The sequence below is a fragment of the Ornithorhynchus anatinus genome, chromosome 9, assembly GCF_004115215.2.
Source record: "Ornithorhynchus anatinus isolate Pmale09 chromosome 9, mOrnAna1.pri.v4, whole genome shotgun sequence".
Taxonomy (NCBI): domain Eukaryota; kingdom Metazoa; phylum Chordata; class Mammalia; order Monotremata; family Ornithorhynchidae; genus Ornithorhynchus; species Ornithorhynchus anatinus.
In genome coordinates this window covers 17,663,575-17,686,734 of record NC_041736.1, presented here as the reverse complement: position 1 = coordinate 17,686,734, position 23,160 = coordinate 17,663,575, and the positions used below count along the sequence as shown (strand labels likewise).

Here is a 23,160-nt window from a genome sequence, read left to right as displayed (position 1 = left end):
TAAGTTTCTCTGTCCCTATGGCATGCAGAGAAACACCTACATTTTCCAGTTTGTTTTTTTCTAACAGAAAGAGGAAATCAAGCATACAAAACTCAAGAGTGAGCTGATGAGCACTTGGATATATATTTAGAAATTCCAGGCAGCAAAGCTAGATCTCCAACAAGGTGGCCTTTGTTAAGAGGAAAATTATGCTTCTCTCTTTTCCCAGTATCTTCTGCCAAGCCCAGTGTGGGCTCCTGATATAAAATTATTCTTTCTAACAGACAATTCTTCTAAAAGAAACTGATTTCCACCACAATCACCCAAACAACAAAAAAATGTATTTTTTTGGTGGGGGGAGTGAATTAACCCACAGTGAGGTTTGTCATCTAGAGTACAGCCCAATAGGTTATCATTTTCTGAAGTTCTATAAATATCATTTTGATTACACGGATAGTTTTAAGTGGCTGACTGCAAAGAAATAAACACAATATGAAATGTGATGAGAACTAAGCACAAATTATATAGCATCTTGTAACCTGTAGACTACAATTCCATGTGCCACTATGCTACATGGAAAAAACTGATCTAGTATTAAGACATATTTTCTAGTAAATCCTGTAATGTTTTTTTCCTGTGTAATTATATTCGGTTATGTCCTATCAACAAAATATTATCCCATTTGGGAGTGCAAAGAGACAGAGGCAGAGTATGGGATTTTCATAAGGTCATGCTGGAATTTTTTTGTTTTTCTATTGTTGGGTTTTGCAGGAGGTGAGGGTAAAGAGCTTTGATGGAAAAAAATGCAAGCAGCTCCTGAACTCCCAGAAAACACTGAAAATTCACCCAGAACTTGCAAGTCCCTGGAACACTTGTCTTGGCTTATGCCGTCAAGTCGTTTCCGACCCACAGCGACTCCACGGACACGTCTCTCCCAGAACGCCCCTCCTCCATCTGCAATCGTTCTGGTAATGGATCTACAGAGCTTTCTTGATAAAAAGACAGAAGCAGTTTACCACTGCCTCCTTCCGCACAGTAAACCTGAGTCTCCACCCTCGAATCTCTCCCATGCGGCTGCTGCCCAGCACAGCTAAATTTTGACTTGTAGCAGATTGCTTTCCACTCTCTAGCCACCGCTCAAGCTAGGAATGGAATGGGTATGCCTCTGCTTGCCTCTCCCCTTAGCTGAGACTGGTGGAGTACTGGAAACTCTCCAGATGTGGTCCTGAGAGGGTCTCTGGCACACAGAGGTGCATAAAACAGTGGTTATGCATTGTGTTCTGTGAACAAAAAGAGAGCAGTAATTCAAGCATAAATTCTTCTGGTGAATGTTGAGAACTCCAGGTTGAAAAAGGTGAAGGTGAAAGATAATCACTTTTTGGGAGGTGCAGAAGCAGCAAGGTCAGGTGGAAACAGCTGTGTGATCTTGAGCAAGTCACTTCACTATGTCTCAGTTTCCTCAACTGTAGAACAGGGATTCAATTCCTGTTTTCCCTCCTACTTAGACTGTGAGCTCCATGTAGGGTAGGGATTGTGACTGACATGATCAATTTGTATCTACCCCAGGACTTAGAACAGTGGTTGACACATAGTAAGTTTTTAACAAATACCATTTAAAAAAATCCAAGACTAACTTTTCTTCTTTCTCTTTTCCCTTCAAGTACATAAAATTTTAAATTTAGAACAATGGAAAATTTATGATGCCTTATCTGAAAAAAGGGGAATTAAGAGCTCCCCTTTCTCCATGTCCAGGGTTCTTGGAGTCAGCATTTCCCCTTGGTTGAGACAGTATTTCGGGCTTTTCTCCTCCCATCACTGTGCCGCACTTTGTTACCACCCTCATGACCATCCCCCAAATCCAGTCAAGCTGGCAAAAAGATGCAGGGGGTAGGAAGGAGGAAATGAGGGAAGGACAGAATCTTTGCATGACCTAGTGGAAAGAACACAACCATAGAAATCAGGGGACCTGGGTTCTAATTCCGGCTCTTATCTCCTGCCTTGTGTTTGACCTTGCTCAAGTTATTTACATTTTCTGTCCTTTAGCTTCTTCTTCTGTAAATTGGAGATTAAATAATTCATTCTCCCTCCTGTGAGCCCCATGTGGGAACGTATCCAACCTGATAATCTCATATCCGCCTCAGCACTTACTAGAGCGTTTAGCACAAAGTAGGTGCTTAAGAAATACCACAATTATTATTACTACCTCTGATTGCATAGATTTGGAGGTTCATTCATTCAATCAAATTTATTAAGCACTTACTGTGTGCAGAGCACAGTACTAAGCACTTGGGAAAGAACAATACAACAATAAACAAGGACATTCCCTGCCCACAAGAAGCTAACAGTGAGGAAGCACTCACGTCAGCCTTGCCTCCACAAACTCAAACTGAGACAAATTGAGCTGAATTGAAAGCAAAATTACTAGTTACTAATTCCTCTTTCTTTGACTGAAACGAAGCGGGGCCACACAGCTATTTAGCATCAGGCAGTATCCGCTTGGATTTTCTTCATTTCTTTAAAGACTGATGCTGTTTATCTTATTCTAACATAAAAACTAAAAAGGCTGATGCCATTCTCAATCACACAGACTTATCTGTTGGAAGAGGCTCTGAAAGCAAATTTTTTTTTAACATGTTTAGGAGGCAATTTTAAATTTAAATTCTAAACTTAAAATTTCAATACTTAAGCTACTGGTGTAGAAACTAAACGTGTTTAGCCAAATAACAGTTTCTCCCCACTGAGACCACTCTTTCACAAAGGTCACCGATGATCTCCTTGCCAAATTAAACGAACTCTACTCTGTCTTTAATCTCCTTGGCTTCTCGGCTTCATTTGATAATGTAGGCCACTCTTCTCTCTTGAAATACTATCTAACTTGGGTTTTCTTGACAGTTCTTTTCTGGTCCCCTTACCTCTAGTTTTTCCTTCTCAGTTATTTCACCAGCTCCTCCTCTGCCTTCCATCCCAGACTGTGGATGCCCCTGTTCAGGTCCCGTTCTGGATCCTGCTCTCTTTTTAAATCTATGCTCACTCCCTGAAGAGTTCATCCGCTCACATGGTTTGAACTACCACCTCTCTGCATATGACTCCAAAATCTCTTTGCATTTGGATCACCCTCCCTGCTCTCTCACATCTCCTGTCTTCAAGACATCTCTATATGGCTGATCCACTGGCCCCTCAACGTCAACATAGCTAATCCCAAATCCTCTCTTTCACCTAACTTCCCTTTCACAGTTGAGAGCACCTAATCTCTGAAACCTGCAACTCTGGCATTACCTTTCACTCCTCCTCTTTCAATTCCTATATTCAGTCTGTCTCCAAAACCTGCCATTTTCCCCTCCTAAACGTGTCCAGGATCTGTCCGTTCCTTGCCATACAAATGGCCACTTGTAACAGGTCCAGACACTTGACATAACCCACCTTAACTCTTGGGTCAATCTCCTCTCTGATCTTCCTGCCTCCAGTCTGCCTATTTTCCTGTCCACACTTCACTCGGTTTCCCATATCATTTTTTCAAAAAAAAAAAATCATTTTTGAGCACAACTCTCTGCTCCTCAAAAACCTTCAATTGGTATGCATTACTCACCCCATCAAGCAGAAAGTCCTCACCATTGGCTTTAAGGAACTCAATCAGCCCTTGCTCTGCAATTTATCCACTTTCTTCTTCCACCCAGATAACACTCTTCATTCCTCTCAAATAGCTTATTCACTGCGTCTCATTTCTCCTGCCTCTAACATTTTGAGCACAACTTCCTCCTACTTGAAACTCCCTCCCCTTTCATATCCAACAAACCAGTTTGCTCCACCTTCAAAAACTATCTTGAATCACACCCCCTCCAGTGGGTTTACCCTGATCTATTTCTAATCTACCCAGTTTATATCCCTGTAACTACCACTTCAGCACTTCTGTACCACCTAAACACTTAAGTATTCTCAGGGTCCTGTAGCATTTACATACATCTCTTACATACCTTACAACTTGGCACTAATTTATCTACCTTCTATTTGTCTTAGTGCCTATCTCACCCACTAGATTGCATGCTCCTTGAGGGCAGAGTCTATTGTAATCTCTCAAGTATTTAGTACTGTGTTTTGCACACAGTAGATCCCCAATCAACACTACCTACTGATTGATTTTTGTAAAGAGTTCCCAAAATCCCAGTTCATTATTTGGCTTAAAGAGGCACAATTCCTTACTCTGCTCTAGGCTTACTCACCATGGTGCCAGACCCGTGGACTCCCAGGATAGAATTCTCCAACAGTTACCTATGAGATATGTTAATACAAATTTTGCCCGAGAGAGAGAATATGGGGCATGACCAAAAGTTACACACCTTTTAGTGGTTAAATTGAGTTGTTCAAATTTGGGATAATAATGATAGTAGTAGTATCTCAAATTTCCCTGCTGTTTTTTTTCCCACACTAGTAATTATATCTATGTTAAACAGTGTAATTCCACAAAGTGGAACTGACTTTTCTGGAGGGATAGGGCTTTTTAAGTATTTAGTTCTTGTTAGGTTAGATCACATTAGATCCTCCCATTCCCCCAGAAAAGGTTCTAAATTCCAATTGGCCAGATTCAGATGAGTCTTTCCATTTCTTCCCACTGTTAGTTTTCCAGATATATTTTAACATGGGAAAACTTAAATTTGTCAATTCACTCCAACTCTTTGGATAAAGTCTTATTGTAATTACATTTTTTTTTCAGGTTTTTTGATGTCCTTTCTCTGTCTTTGAAAAATCATCTATTTTCTCTTCTAGTAAATGAGATACCTGTTCTTTACAACTGCAATATTTTATTTATTAGTTCAGTCTGAAGTCCCCCAGTCTGCTTTCCCCACCCCCACCTTTCATTTGCACATGCAGCTTCCATTGAGTACACGCCATCTGTTTCTGATCCTACCCAACAGGAATAACTTGGAATGAATTTGGTCCTTTGTTCCTTACAATCAGCCTCACTTTTCCACCATGGGTCATTCAGCTTAATATCGGCCTGGAATTTCACGATTAGCAGATGTCACTGCAGTGAAATAGGGAAAAAGATGTGAACAGCAAAATCCAAATCTAGGCTCTGAAGAAACTGTCAAAAAAAGGGAAAGAGGAGAGAGAAACCTGCAATACACAGGCAAACACACAGAACTGACAAAAACCAACCAACAAACAAAAACAGTGGGAAATGTACCAGAAAACTTTAATGTCTGACAGGCTGACTGTCAATGGACATCTTATGGGTACTGAAATGGGGAGCGAGCACATCCGTTAGCAATGTTTGATAGGCACATCAAACTAATTCCTCTGGATGGGTCACATATGTGGTTAGACAACCATACACACAGGCTACACTTTGAAAAGCTGCAAATTAGTAATGAATTATTTCTGAATAATTAACAATATAACATATGATTATTAAATAGAACGTAAATGAATGCCATTAGTAAATAGAAGGCTCTTTTGAGGATTTGTTGTTGTTTTGTGCAAACAGTGACAGTAAGAACAACTCCCATGGTGGAGGGAAAGTAGTGTAAGAATGGGGAAGAGAAGGTAGGAAAAGGAAAGAGGGAGAGTTGGACAGAGGCAGATAAGGGAGACAAACACAATGATTTACAAAATGAGAGACAAATGAAGAGACAGCCAAGAAAGGATCAGAGAGACAAGTAACAGACATAAACATATCCTGATTATAACCACCTCCCCATAATATCACTATTACAGGAATAGAATTTATATAGTTTGATGGCTTGCCCCAGTTACAACTGCTCTGCAATGCAACTAACCAATCAGTACGATTTATTGAGCACATACTGTACTGTACGCAAAGTACTGTACTAAATGCTTGGGAGACAATATTTAGAATTAGCAGACAAGATCTCTGCTCTCAAGGAGTTTACAATCTAGTTGGGGAGACAGAAGTTCAATTACAGATAGGGGGAAGAAGGAGAGTTAAAAAAAAATATGTACTTCAGAACTACAGGAGACTGTTTAGTACAAAAGAGCTTAGGTGGCACAGACAAGTAGAAATGATACTTGGGCATATAAAATACAGAAATTAGAAATTAATCAGAGAGGGCCTCCTGGAGGAGACGTGACTTCAGAAGGGTCTTGAAGAAGGGAAAGAGTGGTGGGGTCTGCCAGATGTGAAAGGGAAAGGATTTCCAGGTAGCAGGAGCAAGAGTTGGCAGCTGGAAAGAGGAAGATGAAGCTCTACCCAGATATATGCCCCATATTGTTTGATGCCAAATCCTCATTCTTAAACCCGACTGGTATTAATAATAATAATAATGTTGGTATTTGTTAAGCATTTACTATGTGCAGAGCACTGTTCTAAGTGCTGGGGTAGATACAGGGTAATCAGGTTGACCCCCGTGGGGTTCACAGTTTTAATCCCTATTTTACAGATGAGGGAACTGAGGCACAGAGAAGTTAAGTGACTTGCCCACAGTCACCCAGCTGACAAGTGGCAGAGCTGGGATTTGAACCCATGACCTCTGGCTCCCAAGCCTGTGCTCTTTCCACTGAGCCATGCTGCTTAATTTCCCCTCTAGACTGTAAGCTCCTTGCGGGCAGGGAACTTGTCTAACAACTCTTTTGTATTGTACTCTCCCATATGCATAGTACAGTGCTCTCTGCACACAGCAAGCACTCAATAAATACCATTGATTTACTGACTTATTACGGTTCTCTCCTGAATTACTCTGTCCACATGGTTTTGGTGGGAGTATTTCAGAGTTTACTTTAAGATCTTAGTTTAAAATTTTGCTCTGGCAACCAAACCTATGCTTTATATCTCTGTGCTGTGATGTCCCTTCCTTTAGGCCCCACACTTACAAAAGTAGAACTGCTATTGAGACCACTGCCTGCCTCCTAAAAATTAATTAGAGATCTCTAAAAGGCAAACAGACTAAAGACAATCAAAGCATTGTTTCTTTAGTTAAAACAGCTGAGGCATTGTTGGGTTAATAAACACTTTCTCCAAAGGAAGATTTTTTTTCTGAGGCCAAATGATGAAGATCAAAATGAGACTTGAAAAATTCCAATCCCACCCTTTGCTTTCATTCTTCAAAATCCCACTTTCTTTCCTAAAATCATTTGCAAATGTCACTGCTGACTTTTGGAAGGAAAATAATGGGTCTGATATCATGAATGGGATGGACAAAAGCAAAAGCTTTGAAGTTACTCTAGACTCTCTATATGAACTTCTCTTCTCTTAATATTTTAAAATCAATTATTTAGGAATAAAACAGGACCCTGTCTTCTTAAGTTGCTACTCTCTGGTGACTGTGGAGTATGGCATCAGAAGTTTGAAACTGTACAGAACAATTCACATCCAGTTGTATCTTCTTTCTGCAACCAAGTATATTGTCCAACAATGGGACATTTCAAGAAGTTAGTGGATTTAATCGTAGACATATTGTGTTCATAAATAATCTTCTCCTAAGGTGATGGAACAAAAATAAGGCTAATACCTATTAAGTAAGGTTGATAACTATTAAAATCCTTGGACAAATCAACATATTGCTATCTCAAGACTGTAAGTTCACTGTGGGAAGGAAAAGTGTCTATTATATTGTTCTGTTGTACTCTCCCACGTACTTAGTACAGTGTTCTTTACACAGTAAGCACTCAATAAATATGATTGATTGATCAACATGAGAAATTCAATCAATCCATCAATGGTCTTTATGTCTAGATTCCAATTTACTAGAGTACCCATCCATTTTTTACATTAACGTGCTTTCCTTTCGTGAACAAAAGTGACAGTTGAAGTGGATATACAAACCAAGTTACCAGCACAGGTTGCTTAGAGAAGAGTTGCATATATGTACAAAGACATACCCTGTTAAGGATTTGACATAATGTCAAAGCCTATGCTCTGCGTGCACCACAAGGTTGAGCAGAAGTCAATGGATCTCTATGGAAAACAAATTATTTAGTATGGGACAGTCCTAACTACAAGTCGTTTAATGAACAAGGACCAGACTCTGCCTGGTTTGGTTTTGTGTGGTTTTTTTTGGCTAGAGAGCATCATTTAATCTGTCAGCAAATGAAATCTGTTTTAAAGGAAACAAGGTTTGTCTTAGAAACTTTATTACTATGCAGGAGGATGACTGCCAGAGCAGTAGAGTGCAAAGCCAAGGAGTACATTCTTTTTTCACACAAGATATTCATTTGAGAGCTATAAATTGAAACTTGTGGCTCAGCCAGCCAGGTTGCCCTGCAGCAAAGAAAGGCCCAATGTTTACAGAAGAAGTGGGAGAGTATAAGAAAATCTCCACTTTATCAAATCTCAAACTTCATCTACCATGCGAAAACTATGTGGGAGGTTAGCTGACTACTTTAAGCTTGCAAATAAGGAGCAATATTTACCAGTCCCCTCACTTTCTTCTTTAATTAGTCCTCCTCCTTCTCCCAACATCAAATCATGCCTGTAAGGAGGCATAAACATAGCAAAAGATATCAAGTCAACCAACATTCTTTGCAACTTGCCCAGAAAGAGAGTTTCTAGCAACTGGGCAAAGGGCCAAGTGGCTCTTAGCAAGGCTGCATTATCCAATTATACAGGTGGAAAATATGAACCTTGGTGATGATGCAATTGCAAGGGATAAACTAAGTCAAGGGTAGTATAAATGCTGAAGATAAATATCAAGATGTATTTGAATGCACAGGGAAGCTCTGCATCAGTTATAAAATTGAATTTGAGCAAAATTATACTCCAGTAACATATGCTCAAAGGAATGTACCCGTTACCTTTTGGGAAAATGTAAAACAGGAACTTACATGAAAAAATCCAGAGGTCTCTGAAATGGTTACACTCATCACAATTACATAAAAGAGAAGAATAGCTTTATTGCATTTAAGGCCAAAAGTACCATATAAGCATATTAAAAATGTTTCCCATTCCAAGAAGAGATGAGATATTTGGGTGAAATGCCAGGGCTAAATGTTTCTCCCCATTAGTTATGTTTTTAGGAGGCTGGCAGATTTAGAAGCAGCTGGAGTGTTAGTATCTGACCTGCTTCATCCATATGGTAGATTATATTTGTTAACTCTTATTCTCTCCCACCACTGACTCTTCTGCATAGCCTTCACCAATCATTCCAGGCCTCATGAAATCCCCAGTGCTAAATATTGTTTCTATCTAGCATTGTTTTTACTGATTTGCTCTACATTTCTAGCTAGCTCTTCTTCTGGATCTCTTTAGCTATTACTTTTATTATTATTATTATTATTAATAATAATAGTATCTGTTTAGCATTTGGTATGGGTCAGGCACTGTACTAAGAGTTGCCAGGCACTGTATTAAACATTGGTTCTTCCTCTATCTCCTACCCACTAACTGTGGGTGTTCCCTAGGGCTCTATTCTGGACACCTTTCTCTTTTTTCTGTACTTTTTCACTCCCTTGGCAAACATCTGCTCCCTGGCCATTCCATTCCAACTCAGTCCTAGGATATGGGTCCAATCCTGAATGACCTTAGGAGGTATTACTCGGCCCACATTAATTCTTCTAAATGCAGGGCATTATCATTTTCCTTGGTTCTTTCCAAATGCAACTGTCTTTAGTCTAGCTCCCTGACCATGCAAAAGCTCACTCCATACTTGACGTCAATGTCTTCAACCTCTTGGCAATGGAAGAGTTATATATGATGTGAATTAACAAGTCCAAGGTGACGCTCTGCTGAATCTAAGGATTTTAAAGGCCTAGAGTCCTCTGGACCCCGTTACACTGGGATTTCCACTTCTCAACTGCAGGCTCTTCTCTTTCTCCTTTGCCCTTCAGAATTAATAGAACAAGGTCTCTGGAATCCTTGTTGGAATCTGGTCAGTAATGGAAGGCGAGGTAGGCAGGAGAATAATGTGGCAAAGACACCCCTCGGTCAGTTATTTATGATCCTGATTAAATTTCCTAGGCACAAAGTCTGGGATTTAGTGGAAGACTGGCAGGGCTTTCACCTAAACAGAAAGATTCATGGAGACAAGGAGTGGTAAATCTGCTCTGTACCTGCCTGATTAAGTCTTCCATTAATTTGAAAAAAGCAACATATCAATTCATGAAGTGAAAACCAAATTATTTCTCCTCCCCTGCCCCACCACCATTTTTTTCCAAAACACTAACAAGCAATCTAAATCCCATGAAAACCACAAGTCCTGAACAAATAGATACAGGCTCCAATTGCCCCACAAGCCACTAGCCTTCTTTACTTAGACAGTGATACTTGGATCTCCCTGGGAGGAGGAAGAAAGAGAGAGGAAGTATACCAAGCCCACAGTTGAAACCCCAAAGCTGAATCTATACACATCTTCCAATAAGCAAAACAAAGGAACAAAGAAGGAACAAAGAGAACCTTCTATTGGATAAGTAGTAGGCTCAATGTTTTCTATGAAATAATTGCACTTCCTTTTGAAAGGATATGAATTAAAATTTGAATATCATATCACTGGCAAATTTAGGGTGTTACTAAGTGAGTCAGCTTGGGCTAGCTTTCATAACAGGCACCTTCACCTGAGTAGGTGGAACAGCTGAGATTCTAGATTTGTCTAGATTGTAAAGTCATTGTAGGCAGGGAATGTGTCTTCTATATTGTTGTCCTGTACTCTCCCAAGAGCTTAATACAGTGTCCTGCACACAATAAGCACACGAATACAATTGACTGATTCATCGATTGATTCTCTGGACTACATAAACTTCATGAGTTATTGGCCCTTCTGAAATTTAGAATCTGGGGAAAAACAAATATCGGAAAGAAATCTTTAAAGTGTGACCTAGTGAACAGAGGATGGGCCTGGGAGTCCGAAAGAAATGGGTTCTAATCCCAGCTCTGGCACTTGTTTGCTGCATGACCTTGGACAAGTAAATTCACTTTGTGCTTCAGCTACTTCATCTGTAAAATGGGGGTTAAGATTGTGAACCACACATGGGACATAGACTGTAACCAAACTGATTATGTGGTATCTACCCCAGGGCTTAGAATGGTGCCTGCCACATAGTAAGCGCTTAAATACGATGCAAAAATAGATATGCATGTCTGGGTCATGAGAGCACATATACAGTTGGATATATTTCAGAAATATAGCAAAGCTCAAATTAAAACAGAAGGCAATGAGATGAAAATATGAATAAAAGGAACGAGATGGCAAGAAGCTCAAGCAACTTATTTCTCTATTCTTTCTGATACACAGTATCTGCTGCTGCACCTCCGCTGCTTTCTATTACTGCTGCAGTGATCTTGCTCTTGAATAATAATAATAATGTTGGTATTTGTTAAGCGCTTACTATGTGCAGATCACTGTTCTAAGCGCTGCGGTAGGCACAGGGGAATCAGGTTGTCCCACGTGGGGCTCACAGTCTTAATCCCCATTTTACAGATGAGGTAACTAACACATTTGTGCCAGAAAACCTACCCACAGGATTCTGAGAACAGAAGTTTTCATTAACTTTGAGGTTAAGCCATATCCTCCCGATACAAATTTGGGATCCCATTAGAAAGGAAGCTATCTTTATGGGATAAAATATCTAAAAAAAAGCTCTCCCATTTCTCCCCCACAGACTACCATTTATAAACATGCAGAAGAAGTAGGAAAAAGTGGCTCATGCCACTTTATTTTTTCCCCTAAGTATATAAAGTAACCCTCCTCTTCACAATCACCTTGTTGAAACCACTGGCTCCTATCAAAACCTGAAAAGCAACCTTCTATTACACCCACCTCTGGTTTTTTAAATGCCTTGAGAAAGAGCCAATATAACTCTAACCCTTTCTTGTTTATGAAGAAAAAAACAGCCAGGAACCCAAGAATAATCTATATTTTACAATCTAATATTTTTTTTTGAGAGGGAAGGAAGTCCACAGTAACCTACAGCCTTGCCATGTTAGGATGGCAAGTGCATGAGATTTGGAGAAAGGATTCCTGAATCCTCTTGTTCATCACATTCCTCTATTAAATATAATAATGATGATTAAATGGTATTTGTTAGGTGCACCAAGCACTGCACCATGTACTAGGGTTGGTAAAATATAAGCAGATTTGGAAACAGTTCCTGTCCCTTTTGAGGCTTATGGTCTAAGTGGGAGGGGTGATATTTTTACCCCCATTTGTACCCTTTAAGCACTTGATGTTTGCCCCCATCTTCGGCACCAGGACACTTATTTACATGTGCATAATTTATTTTAATGTCTGTCTCCCCTTCTAGACTGTAAGCTCCTTGTGAGCAAGGAACAAGTCTACCAACTCTGTTGCATTATACTCTTCCTTGCTTAGTACAGTGCTCCGCACATAAGTGCTCAATAAATATAATTGATTGGCTCATTTTATTGCCATTTTACAGATTAAGTAACTGAGGAATAGAGAAATAAAGTGACTTTTGCCCTAGGTCACACAGCAGGCAAGTAGCAGAGTCGGAATTAGAATTCAGATCCTCTGACTCCCAGGCCTGAATTCTTTCCTTTAGGTCATGCTGCATCTTATTTATTCTTTCCGCTACCTCTGTCACCTTCTGAAACATCTTCTTCCTCTTGATGACTTACAGCACCGGATGGCCCAAACTGTACCCCTCTCTCCAGTCAGGTACCCACGTGGGATATCAATCAGAGGACTGCTCTTCAACATGGAACATTTCTTAACCTTCCCAGTAACAAACACAATTCTCTGGAGTACCAGTTCCTATCCTCCAAAGCACAATGGACCATTACAGAGTATCACCTACACAAAGCACTTATCACTGGGATAAAGAATTAATTCATTTAAAGTGCAATTCCCATCAAGGAGAGGACAGCCACAGTAATTCACATTAATGGATCTATAAACCTGCTGTGAATTCCTAAAAGCTGAGGTTAGAGACAATGCAGATCAGAAAGAAGTTGCCAAAAGCCCCTAGCTGAACCGGGAACTAGAGCAACAATTCTGGAGGCCATAAGAGGATAAGAGGATATTGGAATACATCAAGCATTTCTTTAAATCTCAACATCTTGCCCATAGAAAAGTCATTCCACCTCTCACACTGCTCCTGGGGGGGACACAAGCTTCCCCAGTGATTAAGGCAGGGCAAACTGGGGAGCAGTCCACTCTGGATCTAAGAAGGAAGTCAGTGCACATTCAATGTTGGATATTCCTCGAGGCAAAGCGGAACCAAACAAAAAAGGCTGCAGGGATTGGCTCTCATTCACAGAACACTTCTCCCTTGCCCCACCCTCTTGAGAGGCAAGGTTGGCACGTGTGGACAGGCTTTGGTCGGGTAGAAAACGTGTGCTGAGGATGAAGAGCCTTAGGGTTACTGGACAATGCCATAGCAGGGAGCACCTAAATCTAAATCAAGAAATAGCCAGTATTACAGATTTGGGGGGAAACTGACATATGGCTGCTCAAGGCAAAGTGAAGTTTGAAACCGGAACTCAAGAATCAGCGGTATCTGATTTTGTTCAATGACTAGCGCCTTCTCCCTGTTTCACTGCATTGACTGTACATTCAGACACGCTGTACTCATTCTGAAAAAGCTATTGAACTTTATAGTCGATGATTTACAATGCGCACTCAGAGGTAACATCTTCAATTAAAGTACCAGCTTAGCCAGCCTGAGCTAGTGGCATATTACAACAATCAATTGTATATAATTGATGTACCGAAAGTAACTGGCATTCAATAAATGTGTTCCAGTCAGTCTGAATTGCCCATAGATTACTTAATGCTGAAGACAAAGATCTATACTAATACAGCACCAAAGAAGTGGAAAGAAAGACTACTGCTGCCATCACAACCTGAGGAGAGAGTAGGCACTTGTTTGTAGCTCTTAACTTTGCCTTCCCATGGTTTAGTGGGGTGTCTGAGAAGAGCTGAATCACCCTCAGTTTCCTACAGACACAGCTGCCTCAGATACAGCACTGAGCTCTAGGTGCTGGGTTATAAATCTGCACCCTCTTCACAAACCATTGTCAGTTGGCCTACATTTCAAAGACTGGGTCCCCTGATGGCAAAACCCATGTTCATGGGTGTGGCTGCAAGAATATGCATGCCAACTCTGTGTATGAGAAAATATTCTCTTTTACTCTACTGATGCTCTGCCACTTGAAATGCTGGCATATTGCATAATGATGCCCCAATATTTCTGAAGCCACTATCTCGGAAGACCAACCCCCCTTCTGATTACCACATCGGGTTGACTGGCCTAGCAGTTTCTGACTGCTTGTGATGGTAAGTCAAGATATCACTGAAACTTTCAATAGTCACTTTCCTGCTTCTGTTGCCCCATTTCGGCACACAGTACAGCTGTTCCTTGGGCTTCTAATCTCCTCAAGGGTCCAATACAGCAAAACTCAGGTGAATTGAGTATTGCTTTGATGCTGGTAAACTGTTTATATTTTGGGACTTCATTGTTGGTAATCCTGTGTGATAATAATTAAGCTAATAGGTGATGTGTTGGAAGGAACTAAATAAACTGGATACTCTTTCTTAGATAGGCCCAGTCTCAGCCAAACAGAAGGCTGGACACCACAATTATCCTGTAAGACCTTCAGCTTGGTTTCAATCTAGATGTTCCATCACTTTCAGAGTCTGCCAATCTCATCAATATCATCAGTGGTATTTATTGACACTTACAGTGTGCAGGGCACTGTACTAAGTATAAGAGTTGGTAGGTCTATTCTCTGGCTAGAATGAGTTTACAGTCTAGAGGGAGAGACAGACAATATAAATATAGGCATTAATATAATCTACCAAAGAACATGCTGGCTTTTTTGGTTTTCTACTCTGCCTGTGCTTCATTGGAGATGGAGATGGTATTACCTAGGGAGTAGAATTCAGTGACAGCATTCACTCTGTGCCACCAATGAAAGGCTGAGGTTATGAGTAGGGTTTCCCTAGTGCAGGCTGCCACATAACTTTGGTTTATTTCAGGTTTACTGTCAGACCATGGCACCTAGGAAAATATTCATAATCAAATGCATTTCTTCATTATGCATGTGCCTCTCTACAGCAGTCATCAGCATAAGGCATTTTTAGATGACTGTCTCAGACTTTGGAGTAGCTGAGTTGGAAGAATTTCCCAGGGAATCAGATGTGTGTTCTGACAGTTTTTTCCTTTGTATAATCTCACAACATGGCAGAAAATAAGCTGAATAGATCAAGACTTACTGCTTTGTGGCTCCTCCCTCATTCCACCTAGGGCCGCCTGAAACTGGTCACCTTACCTAAGCCTCTTAACTATTGAGTCAAGAGGAATTTTAGAATTCCAAAGCTATGACCCAGGCTCTGCACCTCAGGACTGATTTCACCACAAAGAGGAGATATGAGAACTATTCACATCTACAGAGGAAATGGGTTTAACATTGAAGCAAGAGTCTGGTTGGTTGGACATGAAGTTTTTTGACTTCATCAGAGGGATGAAACACTGGTTGGGCCCCATGGATAATTTGGCATCCTTAATCCTAGAGATCTGTGAAAAAAGACTGAGCAGCCTAGAGAGTTTAAGTCACTCATTACCCTGGAAACAGGGGACTTGGTCAGAAAGCCACTTTGAGCCACTTCAGCTCTATGAGTCTAACTTCTTTAAGACAGTGCCAAGCATGCCTACAGAGGTGCTTAAAGATAAGCTATTTTCACATTCATTTTTCTCTCTATAGAAGGTTTTTAAGGCCTCATTCTCAGTATATGTGGAGTAAGTTTTCTGAGTCAATTTAAAGAGAAAAGATGAAAATGCAATGAATCTGGTTTTCTTCAATTTTGAATTTGTCCCCATCCATTAAGCAAAATCCATCATTTAATTCTATTTATTTTATTATTTTTTCCATAATTAAGCCCTTGTTCGCTAAAGATGTTACTGTAGGGCTTTCGGTTGCTTAACATTTCGACTGTGGCTTAGTTGGTTAACTGGCACTTAGAGAATTACCAATAGAGTCACTGACTACAGTCAAAAAAAAGGGTGATAGGCTTAAATGACCTGAATGACAAAGTGTGGATGTCTTATGAAAGCCATTTCCCTCATAGTCAGCTTAAGCTTTCACCCCACTGCTGGTGTGATAATGGCAGGAAAAGTGACCAAAGTTGGAGCATCATCTTTGAATACTCCCACAAAATCAGATCTGAAGACAAATCCATTTTACTTCTCCCCCTCTAGACTGTGAGCCCCATATGGGACCCAGACTGTGTCCAAGCTGATTAGTTTGTATCTACCCTACCATTTAGAACAATGGCTGGCACATAGTAAGCCTTTACCAAATGCCATAAAGAATAAAATGAAGTTTAAAAAAAAACCTCAAAAAACCCCTCCCCGACTTTCATGGGCTTAGTTCATGGTGAGGGGAGAGGAATGCTCCTTGTGCTTCCAAACAGTTTTGGGATAAAAAAGATTTGCAAACACTTGGATGACAATCAGTGGTATTTACTGAGCGTCGACTAAAGCGTAGCTCTGTACTAAATGCAGCAGCCACCCTGCTGGCCAGATATTCTTTTGTTCTTTAAAATTATGCTGGTGAATAAAAGCACACATAACCTTCAGGAGATCAGAGCAGTAAGTTACAAATTAAAGAGACAAATTCAAGCGGTGAATTCCGTTTGAAATCGGCACATCCACAAACACTCCCATTCCCGAAACACCCTACAACTTTAATGAGTTACACAAGCCACTAAATATGATCCTAATAAGCCTAAATCATCACCTATAAGGTAAGGCAATGAATGTTGAGTGAAATCAGATACAAAGACAAATAGGCTTACCCTAGGCTGTCTTCTTGGGCATACGAGTCCACAGTCTGCTGTGCTTTCATTTACTGTTCACAGTTATCCAAAAAATTCCACAACTGAAATGAAGCTCACCGGCACACTTATAAGAGTGCTGTGTACCCTGAGGGCACTCAATGAACACTTATTGACCAACCCACTGACAATATTTACTTTTGGATCTGTTACTGAAACAGCAGCGGTCATTTTTGGAGCCTGCAGTGTTACTGACTTCTCTTATCCAAATCCTACAGTAAATCCAAATGGTGTATGGCAGCTTAAGAAAATGAAAATGAAAATGAAGAAAATAAAATGAAAGGCTTAAATATTGTGGCATTTTTAAAAATCAGAAAGTTATCCATGAAATTAAACTGGGTGGCTATTCTCCAAAAGGATGGCCCAGTATTACAGAACTCCCAAGCACCAGAACATCATGCAAAATTGTATTATTGCCAGTGCTGATGTGTCTGATCCAAGGGAGAAGAAAAATTTCTGGGATCAAGTTTCTACTCAAATGATCGAGCCCCATCCTATGAGCTATGCTATTAAGTCCTTGGTATTTTCAAAATGTTTCTGCACTGTTCATAAATCCTTTGAGAGACTACCAATTAAACACTAGACATTCAGTCACAGAAGAGTGAAAATCCATGCTTTGAGATCAAGGTCCCCAGTGCCACTCCTAAGCTCTGTCCCCTAGAGACAGTTTATTTTCCTTTCACCCTCCCTCCCTCTTCCTTCCCCACTCTCCCTCACTTTATGGGAATGCATAAACATTGCACCATAGTTGATTTTGATTTACTGCAAGTACTTAGAGAGGAGGAGAAAAATCATGCTGGGTATTTCACAGACAGCAATTACAGGTAGAAATCTAAAAGAACAAAGAATAAAGTCTGTTTCTCTAACAATGTTTCCAAAATACAAGTTCCAGAATTCAATTTTTTCTACATCAGAGGCTGCCCTAAAGTTCAATAGCTTCAATTCTACCAAAATTATAAAGTTTTGAAAGTATTCACAGTGAAAAGGACGATTTCCAGCCTTATATGACTTTGGGGGGCTTAACCTTGAAGGAGGTCCAAAATGGGACAAAGCCCTCTTTCAGTGGGAATTTTAGTGATTAATCAAAGGTATTTATTGAGTGTGTATTTTGTGCAGAGTATTCAACTAGGTACTTGGGAAAGTACGATAAAATATAATTGGCAGGACACTGTCCCCGCCCACAAGGAGCTTACAGTCCACAGTGGGAGACAGACTTTAAAATAAATTACAGATAGGTGAAACAGCAGAGTGAAAGCATATGTACAGAAGTTTTGTGGGGCTGGGGTATCAAAGTTCTTAAGGAGTACACAGTCAAGTGCATAAATGACACAGAGGGGAGGGTGGATGGGGAATGAATACATAGGGGAAATGAAGGGCTTAGTCTGGGAGGGCCTCTGTCTGCAGTAGGCAAACTTACGGTTCCATGAATATCTTCATTCAGCATGACCTCGTAGCAAGAGCACAGGGTTGGGAGGCAGAAGTCATGGGTTTGAATCCTGGCTCTGCCACCTGTCAGCTGTGTGACTTTGGGCAAGTCACTTCACTCTTCTGTGCCTCAATTACCTCATCTTTAAAATGGAGATTAAGACTGTGAGCCCCATGTGGGACAACCTGATAACCTTGTATCTTCCCTCACGCTTAAAAGAGAGCTTGGCACATAGTAAGCGCCTAACAAATACCATTATTCAGTGCTTAGAACAGTGCCTGGCACATAGCAAGTGCTTAACAAAAACCATCATTATTATTAATGGAGCTAATGATGCTAACCCTTGGCTGTGTACCCCTTAAGTACTTTGATACTCACCCTAACCACATGGTACTTACGTAAGTATTCTTATACTCTACTATTACCCCTATCCCTAATTTATTTTAATGTCTTCTCCCCCTGTAGAATGGAGGCTCCTTGTGGGCCAGGATCACAGCTATTAATTCTGTTATATTATACTTTCCCAAACATTTAATACACTGCTCTGCACATTGGTTGATTCATTTGCAAGCTAACATAAAGGAGAATTGCTTCCTGCACTTCTGGACACAATTCCAGCAGTAGAATACTAAACATTAGACTGAGCAATTTCCACTAGGGTATTGTTTTGCATGATCTTTAATTCTGTTGGGGCTTCCTGAATCTGATGCCGCCTTCAAGGCGGATGGCCCAAATTCCCATCCCAACCTGCTCCCAATATCCAAGTAACGATACTAAATCCAAGCTAAAGTAAGCTCATCTCCTCCTTGAATGGGCCCCAGTCATCTTGATGGAAACTGGAATTCATTTGTTGCTAAACTGTACTTTCCAAGCACTTAGTACAGTGCTCTGAGCATAGTAAGTGCTCAATAAATATGACTGAATGAATGAAACTGCCTCCAAGGGAGGGTGGGAGATATCAGAGCTTCTCTGATCAGGGTCTGTGTACAGGGGAATGGTCTAAATCACTTAATAGTATTTATTGAGCACTTGCTGTGTCCAGAGCACTGTACTATGTGCTTGGAAGAGTACAATGGAGTTGGCAGACAGATTTCCAGCCCACAATATGCTTACAGTCTAGGCCAAAAAAATCCCTCTTTTCAACTGACATCAAGGCTGTATTAAGCCACAGTCATTTTATTTATTAAGTGCTTATTGTGTGCCAGAACCCATACTAAGCTTTGAGCAGATACAACCTAATCAGATAGGATACAGTCTTGTCCCACCTGGAGCTCAGTCTTAATCCCCATTTGGTAGATGAGGTAAATGAGCAACAGAGAAGTTAAGTGACATGCCCAAGGTCATGTAGCAGACAAGTGGCGAAGCTGGGATAAGAACCCAGGTCCTCTGACTCCCAGGCCCTTGAGCTTTCCACTAGGCCATGCTGCTTCTTAATCATTCATGCTTCTCAGTCACTGACCCTGATACTTATAGCGTTTCCTCCACAAAGCTCCCTCCATGGATGAACTCACTTTCTGAGCAGATGAGGGCTCAATCCAGATTAGCCTTTTCGACTCATATTAGCTACAGGATTCCATTGGGGGGAGTTCCTATTGTTGGAATGTTCACTTGGGATCCGTACAGAAATTCATTCAATAGTATTTATTGAGCGCTTACTATGTGCAGAGCACTGTACTAAGCACTTGGAATATACAATTCGGCAACAGATAGAGACAATCCCTGCCCAGTGACGGGCTTACAGTCTAATGCGATGGACTGAAGATAGCCTCCCCACTCTTCTGACACTGGGCTTACAGGGACTGGGATAATAATAATGTTGGTATTTGTTAAGCACTCACTATGTGCTGAGTACTGTTCTAAGCACTGGGGTAGATACAAGGTTATCCCACGTGGGGCTCACATTCTTAGTCTCCATTTTACAGATGAGGTAACTGAGCCACAGAGAAGTTAAGTGGCCTGCCCAAGGTCACACAGACAAGTGGTGGAGCCAGCATTAGAACCCAGGTCCTCTGACTCCCAAGCCCATGTTCTTTCCACTAAGCCCTGCTGGTTCTCTAGGTGTCATCAGGGGCTGGGAAAAGACTGACATGCCCACCTGCCAATCAGGTGGGGCTGGCCCAAGTTAAGACTCCAGGACCACCTCAAAGGTAGGACTACGGCATCCAGGACATCAATTGTGTCTGCACAATTATTATCGTATCTTCTAAAACTAGATGGAAGTTTAAACATTAACTCTACTTAGAACTTTTTCTGCTTTCAAAACACTAGGAACTCCTATGCAAATTTTAGTCTACAACTGATTTTTCTCCTGAAAAATTATCTTAAAATCACTCTTGCCCCATGCAGACCTAGCTACTATAAATATTCCTGGAAATTGTGATGCTCTTTGGGCTTCTATGATTAGCACAATTTACTGCCAGCTCTTCAAGTACTGCGTGCAGTGATGTGAATTGTTTAATCTACTACTTTTATTTCACTGAAAGTCCTTAAGAGCCCCAAGTGTTTTGAGAGATGACATTTTAGAAATCTTAGAAGCAAAGGGCAAGAAGCCTTCACTTCTCCATCTTAGATGGAAAGTCTCACATGATTCAGGCTAAAGCAAATACCAACTTTCCCCCAAAAGCTGTTTGAAATATGACATATAAAAAGCTGATATTTGTGTTTTGCTTTAAATGAGGCTTTATTCTGGGGCTTAATTAGGACTTCATCTTGACAAGAAACACAGAATTTATCCAGTCATGAATTTGGAAATCTAAATCTAAAGTAACAACTCACAGCTTTCTTTCTGCCTCTGTAATACCAGGAATTCCTGAGTTCCAACGTTTGATTACTGCCTCCTCATAGAATGCAGCACTAGATGTAGCTCTATATTTCTGATATATTACTGTCCCATTCCTTTCAGAATAACTGACAAATCACTAGGAAAATGGCTTGCTCCTTGCTCTAATATACCTTCCTAAATTCTGTTTGTTTCCCCAAAAGGTCTCTAATACAGGCAAAGGTACCTACAACCTAACTGCCAGTCTCCCATGCATTTCTTTACTAAAGCTAAACGTTGCTTAAGCTACTGGCTCAACCCCAGGAAAGCAACGCGGCCTACTGGATAAAACAAGGGCTTGGAAGTCAGAGGACCAAAGTTCTAATCTCAGCTTTGGGCAAGTCACTTAACTTCTCTGTGCCTCAGTTTCCTCAAATGCAAAATGGTGACTCAATACCTGTTCTCCCTTCTACTTAGACTATGAGCCCCATGAGGGACAGGCACTGTGTCCAGTGTGATTAACTTGTATTTACCCAGTTATTAGAATAGTGCTTGACACACAGTAAGTGCTTAACAAACACCATAAAAGCAAAACCCTCCCTACTTCCAAAATCAATTTTTCACACCTGGAAGCTACAAAAGTAAGAGTTGACTAACTTCACCTCATTTTCCCAACAAGAGTTCCCTTCAATGACACTTTTACATCAGAAACAGTGACAACAATTTGCAAATAAGGGTAATGGGGCTATTCCCAAAGATGCAACTTTGGCCACAATGACGTGATTTGGTGTCCTTCAATCCGCCAGACTGAAGGAACCAGCAGAGATTAATTAGTTGTCTTCAGATGTCAAAATAAATTTAGAGTTTTGAGTGAAATCAAAGTTCCTCTTGTTCACTGATACAGTATCACTGCGATTATGATCTCTGTGAATAGCATTGATCAGGAACATTTAATCACCCCTCCATTATTTTGTAATTACTTATTGTAATGTAGGCTTCTTTGGATTGACCAAAATTCTGTTAATGCAATTACTGTCTATTTGAAAAGCAACGGGAGGTTTGATGACTATAACGCAAGGGCAGAAGCATATTACCTGCAATTCTGGTTTCTCTCCAATTGATTAGGACTTGCATTTTGGATTTGAGGAGAAAATGTTTTGTTTATAAAGAGCTGCCCACTCTCACAGTATTCTGACTTTGCAATGACATAGTCAACAGATAATAATAATAATAATGTTGGTATTTGTTAAGCGCTTACTATGTGCCGAGCACTGTTCTAAGCGCTGGGGTAAACACAGGGGAATCAGGTTGTCCCACGTGGGGCTCACACTTAATCCCCATTTTACAGATGAGGGAACTGAGGCACAGAGAAGTTAAGTGACTTGCCCACAGTCACACAGCTGACAAGTGGCAGAGCTGGGATTTGAACTCATGACCCCTGACTCCAAAGCCCATGCTCTTTCCACTGCGCCACGCTGCTTCAATGATATTGAAGGAAAGAAACTGAAACTTGAAATCACATGGGCTGAAGGTCTTTAGCTTCTCAGGTCCAAATTGCTAATGCTTTGGCAAGTACAAAACACAACAATTTTAAGAGCTAAGGGACCCTAGCTTCACAGAGAATATCACCCAGTCGCTCCCCACTTTGTAAATTTATCCTCTTGTATAGTAGATAATAAAATACCCAGATTTGGATTGGTAAAGGGACATTCTACTCAGGGTCCTCCATTAAGGGGAGTCAGTGAGGTAGTCCTTTTTTTAGCCTAGGGCCTTTCGGGAGGAAGGACCACCCATCTTGTTTCAGCTCAGTCCCCCTCCTGCATTTCTTTTGTCCAGTCCCAGCAGGCCTGAGTGGTCATGCACCAGCTATTTATTCCCCTTATGGAGTCACTTTCATCCATCAAATTTCCCTTAATGAAAAGACTTCTTCTGTGTTGATAGAGAGGTCACAGCTGAGGTATCGTCCTTTCAGCCCCTTTTAAACACATCTGGCAGGGGAATCACAGATAAAGAAGCAAAGCAAAGCCCAAGTGGAAAGGGACTGTTTTCACTTCTGCTTCCCAAGAAGCTAATGGCATATTTGTGGGAGGATTTGGGCATCTTGCTAATAATGGGAGAGCTCCATTCCCCTGTGGATGAGAAAGAGAAAGAGCTTTCCGCAAGGAGATCACGCAGAAGAAACCTCACATAGTTTCTTCTATGTTGTGCTTAGTACAACACTTAGTACAGTGCCCCAGGCTTGGTTCAGTGCCTAGCAC

General features: G+C 40.8%; 1 protein-coding gene and 1 non-coding gene across 7 annotated transcripts in view; both read right to left on the bottom strand.

Annotated features, from left to right (window-relative positions):
- Positions 1-23,160, bottom strand: part of RAPGEF4 (Rap guanine nucleotide exchange factor 4) — a 187,350-nt gene that overhangs the window by 100,933 nt on the left and 63,257 nt on the right. Inside the window, exon 1 of one of the 6 annotated variants that reach the window (XM_007671241.4) lies at positions 16,680-16,777. The exons of the other annotated variants lie outside the window; for them this stretch is intronic. The gene's annotated coding sequence lies outside the window, so the exon portion shown is untranslated. Of the gene's footprint in view, positions 1-16,679; positions 16,778-23,160 lie in introns of those variants that run through there. 6 annotated transcript variants of the gene reach the window in all.
- On the bottom strand, positions 1,080-1,214 carry LOC114814426. The gene has a single exon (XR_003762224.1). It is a non-coding gene; the product is annotated as a small nucleolar RNA SNORA7 (small nucleolar RNA).